Source organism: Crinia signifera, chromosome 6 (assembly GCF_055691185.1).
Source record: "Crinia signifera chromosome 6, ASM5569118v1, whole genome shotgun sequence".
NCBI lineage: Eukaryota > Metazoa > Chordata > Amphibia > Anura > Myobatrachidae > Crinia > Crinia signifera.
In genome coordinates, this window is record NC_139222.1 from 58,407,605 (window position 1) to 58,428,057 (window position 20,453).

Here is a 20,453-nt window from a genome sequence, read left to right on the forward strand (position 1 = left end):
AGCAGGCAGGCCGGCCATTTTGGGACGCTCATTGGACTTGTTTAATGCAATGCACCTTTGTATTTTCACATGCATTCGCTTCATGCTGTAACCACTGTGCATAAAAATTTGGAAACATGGCATACAGTGTATCATTTGGTGTCTAAGTCATGTTTCCCATATTTTCCCTTCCCAGATACAAGCCCGTTTGAGTGTTTGGGGCACTTTTTAGCTAAAATCATCCTAAGGGGCCTAACTGCATATGCTAAAGCCTTCCTTTTTTTGAATGGTGTAGTTGCCCCTGCAACCTCCAAAAATATCAGGACTTACTTCCCCAATAACCTGCTAACTCACCCCTAAAATACATACTTATTCACGCTATTTTGTTCATTGGACTTATTTCTCATTTGAAATGCCCATTTTTGGGGGGCCATAAATGTGCGTCTTTAAAAGGTGATTTCTACGATACCCCACTTTTGCGCGTCGGAACTCAACTTTTCCCGTAAACGCAGAAAAACCGCAATTTTCAGGAGAAACGAGACAGACATCCCCTCCCTCTGCCACCCACCCGCCCAACTGAAAGCCAGCCATTAGACATGCACAGATAGTTCTGAGGGTCTGTCTGTGATGTCATAAAGGGCCTGCTGATCAATGGGCAGCTTTCTGATTGGCTGCTGTATTTGATTGACAGATGGAAGCTGGCAGCTGATTGGCTGTCTAGCCTAAAGTGCTTTACACACCTCCCTGATGGTACCACTGGCTAAGACTCCACCTCAGCTCATTGGGTAATGAAAAATTTAGAACAATTGATGGATGAAAGCAGGCAGGCCGGCCATTTTGGGACGCTCAGTGGACTTGTTTAATGCAATGCACCTTTGTATATTCACATGCATTCGCTTCATGCTGTAACCACTGTGCATAAAAATTTGGAAACATGGCATACAGTGTATCATTTGGTGTCTAAGTCATGTTTCCCATATTTTCCCTTCCCAGATACAAGCCCGTTTGAGTGTTTGGGGCACTTTTTAGCTAAAATCATCCTACGGGGCCTAACTGCATATGCTAAAGCCTGCCTATTTTGAATGGTGTAGTGGCCCCTGCAACCTCCAAAAATATCAGGACTTACTTCCCCAATAACCTGCTAACTCACCCCTGAAATACATACTTATTCACCCTATTTTGTTCATTGGACTCATTTCTCATTTGAAATGCCCATTTTTGGGGGGCCAGAAATGTGCGTCTTTAAAAGGTGATTTCTACGATACCCCACTTTTGCGCGTCGGACCTCAACTTTTCCCGTAAACGCAGAAAAACCGCAATTTTCAGGAGAAACGAGACAGACAACCCCTCCCTCTGCCACCCACCCGCCCAACTGAAAGCCAGCCATTAGACATGCACAGATAGTTCTGAGGGTCTGTCTGTGATGTCATAAAGGGCCTGCTGATCAATGGGCAGCTTTCTGATTGGCTGCTGTATTTGATTGACAGATGGAAGCTGGCAGCTGATTGGCTGTTTAGCCTAAAGTGCTTTACACACCTCCCTGATGGTACCATTGGCTAAGACTCCACCTCAGCTCATTGGGTAATGAAAAATTTAGAACAATTGATGGATGAAAGCAGGCAGGCCGGCCATTTTGGGACGCTCATTGGACTTGTTTAATGCAATGCACCTTTGTATTTTCACATGCATTCGCTTCATGCTGTAACCACTGTGCATAAAAATTTAGAAACATGGCATACAGTGTATTATTTGGTGTCTAAGTCATATTTCCCATATTTTCCCTACCCAGATACAAGCCCGTTTGAGTGTTTGGGGCACTTTTTAGCTAAAATCATCCTACAGGGCCTAACTGCATATGCTAAAGCCTGCCTATTTGGAATGGTGTAGTTGCCCCTGCAACCTCCAAAAATATCAGTATTTACTTCCCCAATAACCTGCTAACTCACCCCTGAAATACATACTTATTCACACTATTTTGTTAATTGGACTCATTTCTCATTTGAATTGCCCATTTTTTGGGGGCCAGAAATGTGCGTCTTTAAAAGGTGATTTCTACGATACCCCACTTTTGCGCGTCGGACCTCAACTTTTCCCGTAAACGCAGAAAAACCGCAATTTTCAGGAGAAACGAGACAGACATCCCCTCCCTCTGCCACCCACCCGCCCAACTGAAAGCCAGCCATTAGACATGCACAGATAGTTCTGAGGGTCTGTCTGTGATGTCATAAAGGGCCTGCTGATCAATGGGCAGCTTTCTGATTGGCTGCTGTATTTGATTGACAGATGGAAGCTGGCAGCTGATTGGCTGTCTAGCCTAAAGTGCTTTACACACCTCCCTGATGGTACCACTGGCTAAGATTCCACCTCAGCTCATTGGGTAATGAAAAATATAGAACAATTGATGGATGAAAGCAGGCAGGCCGGCCATTTTGGGACGCTCATTGGACTTGTTTAATGCAATGCACCTTTGTATTTTCACATGCATTCGCTTCATGCTGTAACCACTGTGCATAAAAATTTGGAAACATGGCATACAGTGTATCATTTGGTGTCTAAGTCATGTTTCCCATATTTTCCCTTCCCAGATACAAGCCCGTTTGAGTGTTTGGGGCACTTTTTAGCTAAAATCATCCTAAGGGGCCTAACTGCATATGCTAAAGCCTTCCTTTTTTTGAATGGTGTAGTTGCCCCTGCAACCTCCAAAAATATCAGGACTTACTTCCCCAATAACCTGCTAACTCACCCCTAAAATACATACTTATTCACGCTATTTTGTTCATTGGACTTATTTCTCATTTGAAATGCCCATTTTTGGGGGGCCATAAATGTGCGTCTTTAAAAGGTGATTTCTACGATACCCCACTTTTGCGCGTCGGACCTCAACTTTTCCCGTAAACGCAGAAAAACCGCAATTTTCAGGAGAAACGAGACAGTCATCCCCTCCCTCTGCCACCCACCCGCCCAACTGACAGCCAGCCATTAGACATGCACAGATAGTTCTGAGGGTCTGTCTGTGATGTCATAAAGGGCCTGCTGATCAATGGGCAGCTTTCTGATTGGCTGCTGTATTTGATTGACAGATGGAAGCTGGCAGCTGATTGGCTGTCTAGCCTAAACTGCTTTACACACCTCCCTGATGGTACCACTGGCTAAGACTCCACCTCAGCTCATTGGGTAATGAAAAATTTAGAACAATTGATGGATGAAAGCAGGCAGGCCGGCCATTTTGGGACGCTCAGTGGACTTGTTTAATGCAATGCACCTTTGTATATTCACATGCATTCGCTTCATGCTGTAACCACTGTGCATAAAAATTTGGAAACATGGCATACAGTGTATCATTTGGTGTCTAAGTCATGTTTCCCATATTTTCCCTTCCCAGATACAAGCCCGTTTGAGTGTTTGGGGCACTTTTTAGCTAAAATCATCCTACGGGGCCTAACTGCATATGCTAAAGCCTGCCTATTTTGAATGGTGTAGTGGCCCCTGCAACCTCCAAAAATATCAGGACTTACTTCCCCAATAACCTGCTAACTCACCGCTGAAATACATACTTATTCACCCTATTTTGTTCATTGGACTCATTTCTCATTTGAAATGCCCATTTTTGGGGGGCCAGAAATGTGCGTCTTTAAAAGGTGATTTCTACGATACCCCACTTTTGCGCGTCGGACCTCAACTTTTCCCGTAAACGCAGAAAAACCGCAATTTTCAGGAGAAACGAGACAGACATCCCCTCCCTCTGCCACCCACCCGCCCAACTGACAGCCAGCCGTTAGACATGCACAGATAGTTCTGAGGGTCTGTCTGTGATGTCATAAAGGGCCTGCTGATCAATGGGCAGCTTTCTGATTGGCTGCTGTATTTGATTGACAGATGGAAGCTGGCAGCTGATTGGCTGTCTAGCCTAAAGTGCTTTACACACCTCCCTGATGGTACCACTGGCTAAGATTCCACCTCAGCTCATTGGGTAATGAAAAATATAGAACAATTGATGGATGAAAGCAGGCAGGCCGGCCATTTTGGGACGCTCATTGGACTTGTTTAATGCAATGCACCTTTGTATTTTCACATGCATTCGCTTCATGCTGTAACCACTGTGCATAAAAATTTGGAAACATGGCATACAGTGAATCATTTGGTGTCTAAGTCATGTTTCCCATATTTTCCCTTCCCAGATACAAGCCCGTTTGAGTGTTTGGGGCACTTTTTAGCTAAAATCATCCTACGGGGCCTAACTGCATATGCTAAAGCCTTCCTTTTTTTGAATGGTGTAGTTGCCCCTGCAACCTCCAAAAATATCAGGACTTACTTCCCCAATAACCTGCTAACTCACCCCTAAAATACATACTTATTCACTCTATTTTGTTCATTGGACTTATTTCTCATTTGAAATGCCCATTTTTGGGGGGCAATAAATGTGCGTCTTTAAAAGGTGATTTCTACGATACCCCACTTTTGCGCGTCGGACCTAAACTTTTCCCGTAAACGCAGAAAAACCGCAATTTTCAGGAGAAACGAGACAGACATCCCCTCCCTCTGCCACCCACCCGCCCAACTGAAAGCCAGCCATTAGACATGCACAGATAGTTCTGAGGGTCTGTCTGTGATGTCATAAAGGGCCTGCTGATCAATGGGCAGCTTTCTGATTGGCTGCTGTATTTGATTGACAGATGGAAGCTGGCAGCTGATTGGCTGTCTAGCCTAAACTGCTTTACACACCTCCCTGATGGTACCACTGGCTAAGACTCCACCTCAGCTCATTAGGTAATGAAAAATTTAGAACAATTGATGGATGAAAGCAGGCAGGCCGGCCATTTTGGGACGCTCTTTGGACTTGTTTAAAGCAATGCACCTTTGTATTTTCACATGCATTCGCTTCATGCTGTAACCACTGTGCATAAAAATTTGGAAACATGGCATACAGTGTATCATTTGGTGTCTAAGTCATGTTTCCCGTGTTTTTCCTTCCCAGATACTAGCCCGTTTCAGTGTTTGGGGCACTTTTTAGCTAAAATCATCCTACGGGGCCTAACTGCATATGCTAAAGCCTGCCTATTTTGAATGGTCTAGTGGCCCCTGCAACCTCCAAAAATATCAGGACTTACTTCCCCAATAACCTGCTAACTCACCCCTGAAATACATACTTATTCACCCTATTTTGTTAATTGGACTCATTTCTCATTTGAATTGCCCATTTTTTGGGGGCCAGAAATGTGCGTCTTTAAAAGGTGATTTCTACGATACCCCACTTTTGCGCGTCGGACCGCAACTTTTCCCGTAAACGCAGAAAAAACGCAATTTTCAGGAGAAACGAGACAGACATCCCCTTCCTCTGCCACCCACCCGCCCAACTGAAAGCCAGCCATTAGACATGCACAGATAGTTCTGAGGGTCTGTCTGTGATGTCATAAAGGGCCTGCTGATCAATGGGTAGCTTTCTGATTGGCTGCTGTATTTGATTGACAGATGGAAGCTGGCAGCTGATTGGCTGTCTAGCCTAAAGTGCTTTACACACCTCCCTGATGGTACCACTGGCTAAGATTCCACCTCAGCTCATTGGGTAATGAAAAATATAGAACAATTGATGGATGAAAGCAGGCAGGCCGGCCATTTTGGGACGCTCATTGGACTTGTTTAATGCAATGCACCTTTGTATTTTCACATGCATTCGCTTCATGCTGTAACCACTGTGCATAAAAATTTGGAAACATGGCATACAGTGTATCATTTGGTGTCTAAGTCATGTTTCCCATATTTTCCCTTCCCAGATACAAGCCCGTTTGAGTGTTTGGGGCACTTTTTAGCTAAAATCATCCTACGGGGCCTAACTGCATATGCTAAAGCCTGCCTATTTTGAATGGTGTAGTGGCCTCTGCAACCTCCAAAAATATCAGGGCTTACTTCCCCAATAACCTGCTAACTCACCCCTAAAATACATACTTATTCACGCTATTTTGTTCATTGGACTTATTTCTCATTTGAAATGCCCATTTTTGGGGGGCCATAAATGTGTGTCTTTAAAAGGTGATTTCTACGATACCCCACTTTTGCGCGTCGGACCTCAACTTTTCCCGTAAACGCAGAAAAACCGCAATTTTCATGAGAAACGAGACAGACATCCCCTCCCTCTGCCACCCACCCGCCCAACTGATAGCCAGCCATTAGACATGCACAGATAGTTCTGAGGGTCTGTCTGTGATGTCATAAAGGGCCCTCTGATCAATGGGCAGCTTTCTGATTGGCTGCTGTATTTGATTGACAGATGGAAGCTGGCAGCTGATTGGCTGTCTAGCCTAAACTGCTTTACACACCTCCCTGATGGTACCACTGGCTAAGACTCCACCTCAGCTCATTGGGTAATGAAAAATTTAGAACAATTGATGGATGAAAGCAGGCAGGCCGGCCATTTTGGGACGCTCATTGGACTTGTTTAATGCAATGCACCTTTGTATTTTCACATGCATTCGCTTCATGCTGTAACCACTGTGCATAAAAATTTGGAAACATGGCATACAGTGTATTATTTGGTGTCTAAGTCATATTTCCCATATTTTCACTTCCCAGATACAAGCCCGTTTGAGTGTTTGGGGCACTTTTTAGCTAAAATCATCCTACGGGGCCTAACTGCATATGCTAAAGCCTTCCTTTTTTTGAATGGTGTAGTTGCCCCTGCAACCTCCAAAAATATCAGGACTTACTTCCCCAATAACCTGCTAACTCACCCCTAAAATACATACTTATTCATGCTATTTTTTTCATTGGACTTATTTCTCATTTGAAATGCCCATTTTTGGGGGGCCATAAATGTGCGTCTTTAAAAGGTGATTTCTACGATACCCCACTTTTGCGCGTCGGACCTCAACTTTTCCCGTAAACGCAGAAAAACCTCAATTTTCAGGAGAAACGAGACAGACATCCCCTCCCTCTGCCACCCACCCGCCCAACTGACAGCCAGCCGTTAGACATGCACAGATAGTTCTGAGGGTCTGTCTGTGATGTCATAAAGGGCCTGCTGATCAATGGGCAGCTTTCTGATTGGCTGCTGTATGTGATTGACAGATGGAAGCTGGCAGCTGATTGGCTGTCTAGCCTAAAGTGCTTTACACACCTCCCTGATGGTACCACTGGCTAAGATTCCACCTCAGCTCATTGGGTAATGAAAAATATAGAACAATTGATGGATGAAAGCAGGCAGGCCGGCCATTTTGGGACGCTCATTGGACTTGTTTAATGCAATGCACCTTTGTATTTTCACATGCATTCGCTTCATGCTGTAACCACTGTGCATAAAAATTTGGAAACATGGCATACAGTGAATCATTTGGTGTCTAAGTCATGTTTCCCATATTTTCCCTTCCCAGATACAAGCCCGTTTGAGTGTTTGGGGCACTTTTTAGCTAAAATCATCCTACGGGGCCTAACTGCATATGCTAAAGCCTTCCTTTTTTTGAATGGTGTAGTTGCCCCTGCAACCTCCAAAAATATCAGGACTTACTTCCCCAATAACCTGCTAACTCACCCCTAAAATACATACTTATTCACTCTATTTTGTTCATTGGACTTATTTCTCATTTGAAATGCCCATTTTTGGGGGGCCATAAATGTGCGTCTTTAAAAGGTGATTTCTACGATACCCCACTTTTGCGCGTCGGACCTCAACTTTTCCCGTAAACGCAGAAAAACCGCAATTTTCAGGAGAAACGAGACAGACATCCCCTCCCTCTGCCACCCACCCGCCCAACTGAAAGCCAGCCATTAGACATGCACAGATAGTTCTGAGGGTCTGTCTGTGATGTCATAAAGGGCCCTCTGATCAATGGGCAGCTTTCTGATTGGCTGCTGTATTTGATTGACAGATGGAAGCTGGCAGCTGATTGGCTGTCTAGCCTAAACTGCTTTACACACCTCCCTGATGGTACCACTGGCTAAGACTCCACCTCAGCTCATTAGGTAATGAAAAATTTAGAACAATTGATGGATGAAAGCAGGCAGGCCGGCCATTTTGGGACGCTCATTGGACTTGTTTAAAGCAATGCACCTTTGTATTTTCACATGCATTCGCTTCATGCTGTAACCACTGTGCATAAAAATTTGGAAACATGGCATACAGTGTATCATTTGGTGTCTAAGTCAAGTTTCCCATGTTTTTCCTTCCCAGATACTAGCCCGTTTCAGTGTTTGGGGCACTTTTTAGCTAAAATCATCCTACGGGGCCTAACTGCATATGCTAAAGCCTGCCTATTTTGAATGGTCTAGTGGCCCCTGCAACCTCCAAAAATATCAGGACTTACTTCCCCAATAACCTGCTAACTCACCCCTGAAATACATACTTATTCACCCTATTTTGTTAATTGGACTCATTTCTCATTTGAATTGCCCATTTTTTGGGGGCCAGAAATGTGCGTCTTTAAAAGGTGATTTCTACGATACCCCACTTTTGCGCGTTGGACCTCAACTTTTCCCGTAAACGCAGAAAAACCGCAATTTTCAGGAGAAACGAGACAGACATCCCCTCCCTCTGCCACCCACCCGCCCAACTGAAAGCCAGCCATTAGACATGCACAGATAGTTCTGAGGGTCTGTCTGTGATGTCATAAAGGGCCTGCTGATCAATGGGCAGCTTTCTGATTGGCTGCTGTATTTGATTGACAGATGGAAGCTGGCAGCTGATTGGCTGTCTAGCCTAAAGTGCTTTACACACCTCCCTGATGGTACCACTGGCTAAGATTCCACCTCAGCTCATTGGGTAATGAAAAATATAGAACAATTGATGGATGAAAGCAGGCAGGCCGGCCATTTTGGGACGCTCATTGGACTTGTTTAATGCAATGCACCTTTGTATTTTCACATGCATTCGCTTCATGCTGTAACCACTGTGCATAAAAATTTGGAAACATGGCATACAGTGTATCATTTGGTGTCTAAGTCATGTTTCCCATATTTTCCCTTCCCAGATACAAGCCCGTTTGAGTGTTTGGGGCACTTTTTAGCTAAAATCATCCTACGGGGCCTAACTGCATATGCTAAAGCCTTCCTTTTTTTGAATGGTGTAGTTGCCCCTGCAACCTCCAAAAATATCAGGACTTACTTCCCCAATAACCTGCTAACTCACCCCTAAAATACATACTTATTCACGCTATTTTGTTCATTGGACTTATTTCTCATTTGAAATGCCCATTTTTGGGGGGCCATAAATGTGCGTCTTTAAAAGGTGATTTCTACGATACCCAACTTTTGCGCGTCGGACCTCAACTTTTCCCGTAAGCGCAGAAAAACCGCAATTTTCATGAGAAACGAGACAGACATCCCCTCCCTCTGCCACCCACCCGCCCAACTGATAGCCAGCCATTAGACATGCACAGATAGTTCTGAGGGTCTGTCTGTGATGTCATAAAGGGCCCTCTGATCAATGGGCAGGTTTCTGATTGGCTGCTGTATTTGATTGACAGATGGAAGCTGGCAGCTGATTGGCTGTCTAGCCTAAACTGCTTTACACACCTCCCTGATGGTACCACTGGCTAAGACTCCACCTCAGCTCATTGGGTAATGAAAAATTTAGAACAATTGATGGATGAAAGCAGGCAGGCCGGCCATTTTGGGACGCTCATTGGACTTGTTTAATGCAATGCACCTTTGTATTTTCACATGCATTCGCTTCATGCTGTAACCACTGTGCATAAAAATTTGGAAACATGGCATACAGTGTATTATTTGGTGTCTAAGTCATATTTCCCATATTTTCCCTTCCCAGATACAAGCCCGTTTGAGTGTTTGGGGCACTTTTTAGCTAAAATCATCCTACAGGGCCTAACTGCATATGCTAAAGCCTGCCTATTTTGAATGGTGTAGTTGCCCCTGCAACCTCCAAAAATATCAGTATTTACTTCCCCAATAACCTGCTAACTCACCCCTGAAATACATACTTATTCACCCTATTTTGTTAATTGGACTCATTTCTCATTTGAATTGCCCATTTTTTGGGGGCCAGAAATGTGCGTCTTTAAAAGGTGATTTCTACGATACCCCACTTTTGCGCGTCGGTCCTCAACTTTTCCCGTAAACGCAGAAAAAACGCAATTTTCAGGAGAAACGAAACAGACATCCCCTCCCTCTGCCACCCACCCGCTCAACTGAAAGCCAGCCATTAGACATGCACAGATAGTTCTGAGGGTCTGTCTGTGATGTCATAAAGGGCCTGCTGATCAATGGGCAGCTTTCTGATTGGCTGCTGTATTTGATTGACAGATGGAAGCTGGCAGCTGATTGGCTGTCTAGCCTAAAGTGCTTTACACACCTCCCTGATGGTACCACTGGCTAAGACTCCACCTCAGCTCATTGGGTTATGAAAAATTTAGAACAATTGATGGATGAAAGCAGGCAGGCCGGCCATTTTGGGACGCTCATTGGACTTGTTTAATGCAATGCACCTTTGTATTTTCACATGCATTCGCTTCATGCTGTAACCACTGTGCATAAAAATTTGGAAACATGGCATACAGTGTATCATTTGGTGTCTAAGTCATGTTTCCCATGTTTTTCCTTCCCAGATACTAGCCCGTTTGAGTGTTTGGGGCACTTTTTAGCTAAAATCATCCTACGGGGCCTAACTGCATATGCTAAAGCCTGCCTATTTTGAATGGTCTAGTGGCCCCTGCAACCTCCAAAAATATCAGGACTTACTTCCCCAATAACCTGCTAACTCACCCCTGAAATACATACTTATTCACCCTATTTTGTTCATTGGACTCATTTCTCATTTGAAATGCCCATTTTTGGGGGGCCAGAAATGTGCGTCTTTAAAATGTGATTTCTACGATACCCCACATTTGCGCGTCGGACCTTAACTTTTCCCGTAAACGCAGAAAAACCGCAATTTTCAGGAGAAACGAGACAGACATCCCCTCCCTCTGCCACCCACCCGCCCAACTGAAAGCCAGCCATTAGACATGCACAGATAGTTCTGAGGGTCTGTCTGTGATGTCATAAAGGGCCTGCTGATCAATGGGCAGCTTTCTGATTGGCTGCTGTATTTGATTGACAGATGGAAGCTGGCAGCTGATTGGCTGTCTAGCCTAAAGTGCTTTACACACCTCCCTGATGGTACCACTGGCTAAGACTCCACCTCAGCTCATTGGGTAATGAAAAATTTAGAACAATTGATGGATGAAAGCAGGCAGGCCGGCCATTTTGGGACGCTCAGTGGACTTGTTTAATGCAATGCACCTTTGTATTTTCACATGCATTCGCTTCATGCTGTAACCACTGTGCATAAAAATTTGGAAACATGGCATACAGTGTATCATTTGGTGTCTAAGTCATGTTTCCCATATTTTCCCTTCCCAGATACAAGCCCGTTTGAGTGTTTGGGGCACTTTTTAGCTAAAATCATCCTACGGGGCCTAACTGCATATGCTAAAGCCTGCCTATTTTGAATGGTGTAGTGGCCCCTGCAACCTCCAAAAATATCAGGACTTACTTCCCCAATAACCTGCTAACTCACCCCTGAAATACATACTTATTCACCCTATTTTGTTCATTGGACTCATTTCTCATTTGAAATGCCCATTTTTGGGGGGCCAGAAATGTGCGTCTTTAAAAGGTGATTTCTACGATACCCCACTTTTGCGCGTCGGACCTCAACTTTTCCCGTAAACGCAGAAAAACCGCAATTTTCAGGAGAAACGAGACAGACATCCCCTCCCTCTGCCACCCACCCGCCCAACTGACAGCCAGCCGTTAGACATGCACAGATAGTTCTGAGGGTCTGTCTGTGATGTCATAAAGGGCCTGCTGATCAATGGGCAGCTTTCTGATTGGCTGCTGTATTTAATTGACAGATGGAAGCTGGCAGCTGATTGGCTGTCTAGCCTAAAGTGCTTTACACACCTCCCTGATGGTACCACTGGCTAAGATTCCACCTCAGCTCATTGGGTAATGAAAAATATAGATCAATTGATGGATGAAAGCAGGCAGGCCGGCCATTTTGGGACGCTCATTGGACTTGTTTAATGCAATGCACCTTTGTATTTTCACATGCATTCGCTTCATGCTGTAACCACTGTGCATAAAAATTTGGAAACATGGCATACAGTGAATCATTTGGTGTCTAAGTCATGTTTCCCATATTTTCCCTTCCCAGATACAAGCCCGTTTGAGTGTTTGGGGCACTTTTTAGCTAAAATCATCCTACGGGGCCTAACTGCATATGCTAAAGCCTTCCTTTTTTTGAATGGTGTAGTTGCCCCTGCAACCTCCAAAAATATCAGGACTTACTTCCCCAATAACCTGCTAACTCACCCCTAAAATACATACTTATTCACTCTATTTTGTTCATTGGACTTATTTCTCATTTGAAATGCCCATTTTTGGGGGGCCATAAATGTGCGTCTTTAAAAGGTGATTTCTACGATACCCCACTTTTGCGCGTCGGACCTCAACTTTTCCCGTAAACGCAGAAAAAACGCAATTTTCAGGAGAAACGAGACAGACATCCCCTCCCTCTGCCACCCACCCGCCCAACTGAAAGCCAGCCATTAGACATGCACAGATAGTTCTGAGGGTCTGTCTGTGATGTCATAAAGGGCCTGCTGATCAATGGGCAGCTTTCTGATTGGCTGCTGTATGTGATTGACAGATGGAAGCGGGCAGCTGATTGGCTGTCTAGCCTAAAGTGCTTTACACACCTCCCTGATGGTACCACTGGCTAAGATTCCACCTCAGCTCATTGGGTAATGAAAAATATAGAACAATTGATGGATGAAAGCAGGCAGGCCGGCCATTTTGGGACGCTCATTGGACTTGTTTAATGCAATGCACCTTTGTATTTTCACATGCATTCGCTTCATGCTGTAACCACTGTGCATAAAAATTTGGAAACATGGCATACAGTGAATCATTTGGTGTCTAAGTCATGTTTCCCATATTTTCCCTTCCCAGATACAAGCCCGTTTGAGTGTTTGGGGCACTTTTTAGCTAAAATCATCCTACGGGGCCTAACTGCATATGCTAAAGCCTTCCTTTTTTTGAATGGTGTAGTTGCCCCTGCAACCTCCAAAAATATCAGGACTTACTTCCCCAATAACCTGCTAACTCACCCCTAAAATACATACTTATTCACTCTATTTTGTTCATTGGACTTATTTCTCATTTGAAATGCCCATTTTTGGGGGGCCATAAATGTGCGTCTTTAAAAGGTGATTTCTACGATACCCCACTTTTGCGCGTCGGACCTCAACTTTTCCCGTAAACGCAGAAAAACCGCAATTTTCAGGAGAAACGAGACAGACATCCCCTCCCTCTGCCACCCACCCGCCCAACTGAAAGCCAGCCATTAGACATGCACAGATAGTTCTGAGGGTCTGTCTGTGATGTCATAAAGGGCCCTCTGATCAATGGGCAGCTTTCTGATTGGCTGCTGTATTTGATTGACAGATGGAAGCTGGCAGCTGATTGGCTGTCTAGCCTAAACTGCTTTACACACCTCCCTGATGGTACCACTGGCTAAGACTCCACCTCAGCTCATTAGGTAATGAAAAATTTAGAACAATTGATGGATGAAAGCAGGCAGGCCGGCCATTTTGGGACGCTCATTGGACTTGTTTAAAGCAATGCACCTTTGTATTTTCACATGCATTCGCTTCATGCTGTAACCACTGTGCATAAAAATTTGGAAACATGGCATACAGTGTATCATTTGGTGTCTAAGTCAAGTTTCCCATGTTTTTCCTTCCCAGATACTAGCCCGTTTCAGTGTTTGGGGCACTTTTTAGCTAAAATCATCCTACGGGGCCTAACTGCATATGCTAAAGCCTGCCTATTTTGAATGGTCTAGTGGCCCCTGCAACCTCCAAAAATATCAGGACTTACTTCCCCAATAACCTGCTAACTCACCCCTGAAATACATACTTATTCACCCTATTTTGTTAATTGGACTCATTTCTCATTTGAATTGCCCATTTTTTGGGGGCCAGAAATGTGCGTCTTTAAAAGGTGATTTCTACGATACCCCACTTTTGCGCGTCGGACCTCAACTTTTCCCGTAAACGCAGAAAAACCGCAATTTTCAGGAGAAACGAGACAGACATCCCCTCCCTCTGCCACCCACCCGCCCAACTGAAAGCCAGCCATTAGACATGCACAGATAGTTCTGAGGGTCTGTCTGTGATGTCATAAAGGGCCTGCTGATCAATGGGCAGCTTTCTGATTGGCTGCTGTATTTGATTGACAGATGGAAGCTGGCAGCTGATTGGCTGTCTAGCCTAAAGTGCTTTACACACCTCCCTGATGGTACCACTGGCTAAGATTCCACCTCAGCTCATTGGGTAATGAAAAATATAGAACAATTGATGGATGAAAGCAGGCAGGCCGGCCATTTTGGGACGCTCATTGGACTTGTTTAATGCAATGCACCTTTGTATTTTCACATGCATTCGCTTCATGCTGTAACCACTGTGCATAAAAATTTGGAAACATGGCATACAGTGTATCATTTGGTGTCTAAGTCATGTTTCCCATATTTTCCCTTCCCAGATACAAGCCCGTTTGAGTGTTTGGGGCACTTTTTAGCTAAAATCATCCTACGGGGCCTAACTGCATATGCTAAAGCCTTCCTTTTTTTGAATGGTGTAGTTGCCCCTGCAACCTCCAAAAATATCAGGACTTACTTCCCCAATAACCTGCTAACTCACCCCTAAAATACATACTTATTCACGCTATTTTGTTCATTGGACTTATTTCTCATTTGAAATGCCCATTTTTGGGGGGCCATAAATGTGCGTCTTTAAAAGGTGATTTCTACGATACCCAACTTTTGCGCGTCGGACCTCAACTTTTCCCGTAAACGCAGAAAAACCGCAATTTTCATGAGAAACGAGACAGACATCCCCTCCCTCTGCCACCCACCCGCCCAACTGATAGCCAGCCATTAGACATGCACAGATAGTTCTGAGGGTCTGTCTGTGATGTCATAAAGGGCCTGCTGATCAATGGGCAGCTTTCTGATTGGCTGCTGTATGTGATTGACAGATGGAAGCTGGCAGCTGATTGGCTGTCTAGCCTAAAGTGCTTTACACACCTCCCTGATGGTACCACTGGCTAAGATTCCACCTCAGCTCATTGGGTAATGAAAAATATAGAACAATTGATGGATGAAAGCAGGCAGGCCGGCCATTTTGGGACGCTCATTGGACTTGTTTAATGCAATGCACCTTTGTATTTTCACATGCATTCGCTTCATGCTGTAACCACTGTGCATAAAAATTTGGAAACATGGCATACAGTGAATCATTTGGTGTCTAAGTCATGTTTCCCATATTTTCCCTTCCCAGATACAAGCCCGTTTGAGTGTTTGGGGCACTTTTTAGCTAAAATCATCCTACGGGGCCTAACTGCATATGCTAAAGCCTGCCTATTTTGAATGGTGTAGTGGCCCCTGCAACCTCCAAAAATATCAGGACTTACTTCCCCAATAACCTGCTAACTCACCCCTGAAATACATACTTATTCACCCTATTTTGTTCATTGGACTCATTTCTCATTTGAAATGCCCATTTTTGGGGGGCCAGAAATGTGCGTCTTTAAAAGGTGATTTCTACGATACCCCACTTTTGCGCGTCGGACCTCAACTTTTCCCGTAAACGCAGAAAAACCGCAATTTTCAGGAGAAACGAGACAGACATCCCCTCCCTCTGCCACCCACCCGCCCAACTGACAGCCAGCCGTTAGACATGCACAGATAGTTCTGAGGGTCTGTCTGTGATGTCATAAAGGGCCTGCTGATCAATGGGCAGCTTTCTGATTGGCTGCTGTATTTAATTGACAGATGGAAGCTGGCAGCTGATTGGCTGTCTAGCCTAAAGTGCTTTACACACCTCCCTGATGGTACCACTGGCTAAGATTCCACCTCAGCTCATTGGGTAATGAAAAATATAGAACAATTGATGGATGAAAGCAGGCAGGCCGGCCATTTTGGGACGCTCATTGGACTTGTTTAATGCAATGCACCTTTGTATTTTCACATGCATTCGCTTCATGCTGTAACCACTGTGCATAAAAATTTGGAAACATGGCATACAGTGAATCATTTGGTGTCTAAGTCATGTTTCCCATATTTTCCCTTCCCAGATACAAGCCCGTTTGAGTGTTTGGGGCACTTTTTAGCTAAAATCATCCTACGGGGCCTAACTGCATATGCTAAAGCCTTCCTTTTTTTGAATGGTGTAGTTGCCCCTGCAACCTCCAAAAATATCAGGACTTACTTCCCCAATAACCTGCTAACTCACCCCTAAAATACATACTTATTCACTCTATTTTGTTCATTGGACTTATTTCTCATTTGAAATGCCCATTTTTGGGGGGCCATAAATGTGCGTCTTTAAAAGGTGATTTCTACGATACCCCACTTTTGCGCGTCGGACCTCAACTTTTCCCGTAAACGCAGAAAAAACGCAATTTTCAGGAGAAACGAGACAGACATCCCCTCCCTCTGCCACCCACCCGCCCAACTGAAAGCCAGCCATTAGACATGCACAGATAGTTCTGAGGGTCTGTCTGTGATGTCATAAAGGGCCTGCTGATCAATGGGCAGCTTTCTGATTGGCTGCTGTATGTGATTGACAGATGGAAGCTGGCAGCTGATTGGCTGTCTAGCCTAAAGTGCTTTACACACCTCCCTGATGGTACCACTGGCTAAGATTCCACCTCAGCTCATTGGGTAAAGAAAAATATAGAACAATTGATGGATGAAAGCAGGCAGGCAGGCCATTTTGGGACGCTCATTGGACTTGTTTAATGCAATGCACCTTTGTATTTTCACATGCATTCGCTTCATGCTGTAACCACTGTGCATAAAAATTTGGAAACATGGCATACAGTGAATCATTTGGTGTCTAAGTCATGTTTCCCATATTTTCCCTTCCCAGATACAAGCCCGTTTGAGTGTTTGGGGCACTTTTTAGCTAAAATCATCCTACGGGGCCTAACTGCATATGCTAAAGCCTTCCTTTTTTTGAATGGTGTAGTTGCCCCTGCAACCTCCAAAAATATCAGGACTTACTTCCCCAATAACCTGCTAACTCACCCCTAAAATACATATTTATTCACTCTATTTTGTTCATTGGACTTATTTCTCATATGAAATGCCCATTTTTGGGGGGCCATAAATGTGCGTCTTTAAAAGGTGATTTCTACGATACCCCACTTTTGCGCGTCGGACCTCAACTTTTCCCGTAAACGCAGAAAAACCGCAATTTTCAGGAGAAACGAGACAGACATCCCCTCCCTCTGCCACCCACCCGCCCAACTGAAAGCCAGCCATTAGACATGCACAGATAGTTCTGAGGGTCTGTCTGTGATGTCATAAAGGGCCCTCTGATCAATGGGCAGCTTTCTGATTGGCTGCTGTATTTGATTGACAGATGGAAGCTGGCAGCTGATTGGCTGTCTAGCCTAAACTGCTTTACACACCTCCCTGATGGTACCACTGGCTAAGACTCCACCTCAGCTCATTAGGTAATGAAAAATTTAGAACAATTGATGGATGAAAGCAGGCAGGCCGGCCATTTTGGGACGCTCATTGGACTTGTTTAAAGCAATGCACCTTTGTATTTTCACATGCATTCGCTTCATGCTGTAACCACTGTGCATAAAAATTTGGAAACATGGCATACAGTGTATCATTTGGTGTCTAAGTCAAGTTTCCCATGTTTTTCCTTCCCAGATACTAGCCCGTTTCAGTGTTTGGGGCACTTTTTAGCTAAAATCATCCTACGGGGCCTAACTGCATATGCTAAAGCCTGCCTATTTTGAATGGTCTAGTGGCCCCTGCAACCTCCAAAAATATCAGGACTTACTTCCCCAATAACCTGCTAACTCACCCCTGAAATACATACTTATTCACCCTATTTTGTTAATTGGACTCATTTCTCATTTGAATTGCCCATTTTTTGGGGGCCAGAAATGTGCGTCTTTAAAAGGTGATTTCTACGATACCCCACTTTTGCGCGTCGGACCTCAACTTTTCCCGTAAACGCAGAAAAACCGCAATTTTCAGGAGAAACGAGACAGACATCCCCTCCCTCTGCCACCCACCCGCCCAACTGAAAGCCAGCCATTAGACATGCACAGATAGTTCTGAGGGTCTGTCTGTGATGTCATAAAGGGCCTGCTGATCAATGGGCAGCTTTCTGATTGGCTGCTGTATTTGATTGACAGATGGAAGCTGGCAGCTGATTGGCTGTCTAGCCTAAAGTGCTTTACACACCTCCCTGATGGTACCACTGGCTAAGATTCCACCTCAGCTCATTGGGTAATGAAAAATATAGAACAATTGATGGATGAAAGCAGGCAGGCCGGCCATTTTGGGACGCTCATTGGACTTGTTTAATGCAATGCACCTTTGTATTTTCACATGCATTCGCTTCATGCTGTAACCACTGTGCATAAAAATTTGGAAACATGGCATACAGTGTATCATTTGGTGTCTAAGTCATGTTTCCCATATTTTCCCTTCCCAGATACAAGCCCGTTTGAGTGTTTGGGGCACTTTTTAGCTAAAATCATCCTACGGGGCCTAACTGCATATGCTAAAGCCTTCCTTTTTTTGAATGGTGTAGTTGCCCCTGCAACCTCCAAAAATATCAGGACTTACTTCCCCAATAACCTGCTAACTCACCCCTAAAATACATACTTATTCACGCTATTTTGTTCATTGGACTTATTTCTCATTTGAAATGCCCATTTTTGGGGGGCCATAAATGTGCGTCTTTAAAAGGTGATTTCTACGATACCCAACTTTTGCGCGTCGGACCTCAACTTTTCCCGTAAACGCAGAAAAACCGCAATTTTCATGAGAAACGAGACAGACATCCCCTCCCTCTGCCACCCACCCGCCCAACTGATAGCCAGCCATTAGACATGCACAGATAGTTCTGAGGGTCTGTCTGTGATGTCATAAAGGGCCTGCTGATCAATGGGCAGGTTTCTGATTGGCTGCTGTATTTGATTGACAGATGGAAGCTGGCAGCTGATTGGCTGTCTAGCCTAAACTGCTTTACACACCTCCCTGATGGTACCACTGGCTAAGACTACACCTCAGCTCATTGGGTAATGAAAAATTTAGAACAATTGATGGATGAAAGCAGGCAGGCCGGCCATTTTGGGACGCTCATTGGACTTGTTTAATGCAATGCACCTTTGTATTTTCACATGCATTCGCTTCATGCTGTAACCACTGTGCATAAAAATTTGGAAACATGGCATACAGTGTATTATTTGGTGTCTAAGTCATATTTCCCATATTTTCCCTTCCCAGATACAAGCCCGTTTGAGTGTTTGGGGCACTTTTTAGCTAAAATCATCCTACAGGGCCTAACTGCATATGCTAAAGCCTGCCTATTTTGAATGGTGTAGTTGCCCCTGCAACCTCCAAAAATATCAGTATTTACTTCCCCAATAACCTGCTAACTCACCCCTGAAATACATACTTATTCACCCTATTTTGTTCATTGGACTCATTTCTCATTTGAAATGCCCATTTTTGGGGGGCCAGAAATGTGCGTCTTTAAAAGGTGATTTCTACGATACCCCACTTTTGCGCGTCGGACCTCAACTTTTCCCGTAAACGCAGAAAAACCGCAATTTTCAGGAGAAACGAGACAGACATCCCCTCCCTCTGCCACCCACCCGCCCAACTGACAGCCAGCCGTTAGACATGCACAGATAGTTCTGAGGGTCTGTCTGTGATGTCATAAAGGGCCTGCTGATCAATGGGCAGCTTTCTGATTGGCTGCTGTATTTAATTGACAGATGGAAGCTGGCAGCTGATTGGCTGTCTAGCCTAAAGTGCTTTACACACCTCCCTGATGGTACCACTGGCTAAGATTCCACCTCAGCTCATTGGGTAATGAAAAATATAGAACAATTGATGGATGAAAGCAGGCAGGCCGGCCATTTTGGGACGCTCATTGGACTTGTTTAATGCAATGCACCTTTGTATTTTCACATGCATTCGCTTCATGCTGTAACCACTGTGCATAAAAATTTGGAAACATGGCATACAGTGAATCATTTGGTGTCTAAGTCATGTTTCCCATATTTTCCCTTCCCAGATACAAGCCCGTTTGAGTGTTTGGGGCACTTTTTAGCTAAAATCATCCTACGGGGCCTAACTGCATATGCTAAAGCCTTCCTTTTTTTGAATGGTGTAGTTGCCCCTGCAACCTCCAAAAATATCAGGACTTACTTCCCCAATAACCTGCTAACTCACCCCTAAAATACATACTTATTCACTCTATTTTGTTCATTGGACTTATTTCTCATTTGAAATGCCCATTTTTGGGGGGCCATAAATGTGCGTCTTTAAAAGGTGATTTCTACGATACCCCACTTTTGCGCGTCGGACCTCAACTTTTCCCGTAAACGCAGAAAAACCGCAATTTTCAGGAGAAACGAGACAGACATCCCCTCCCTCTGCC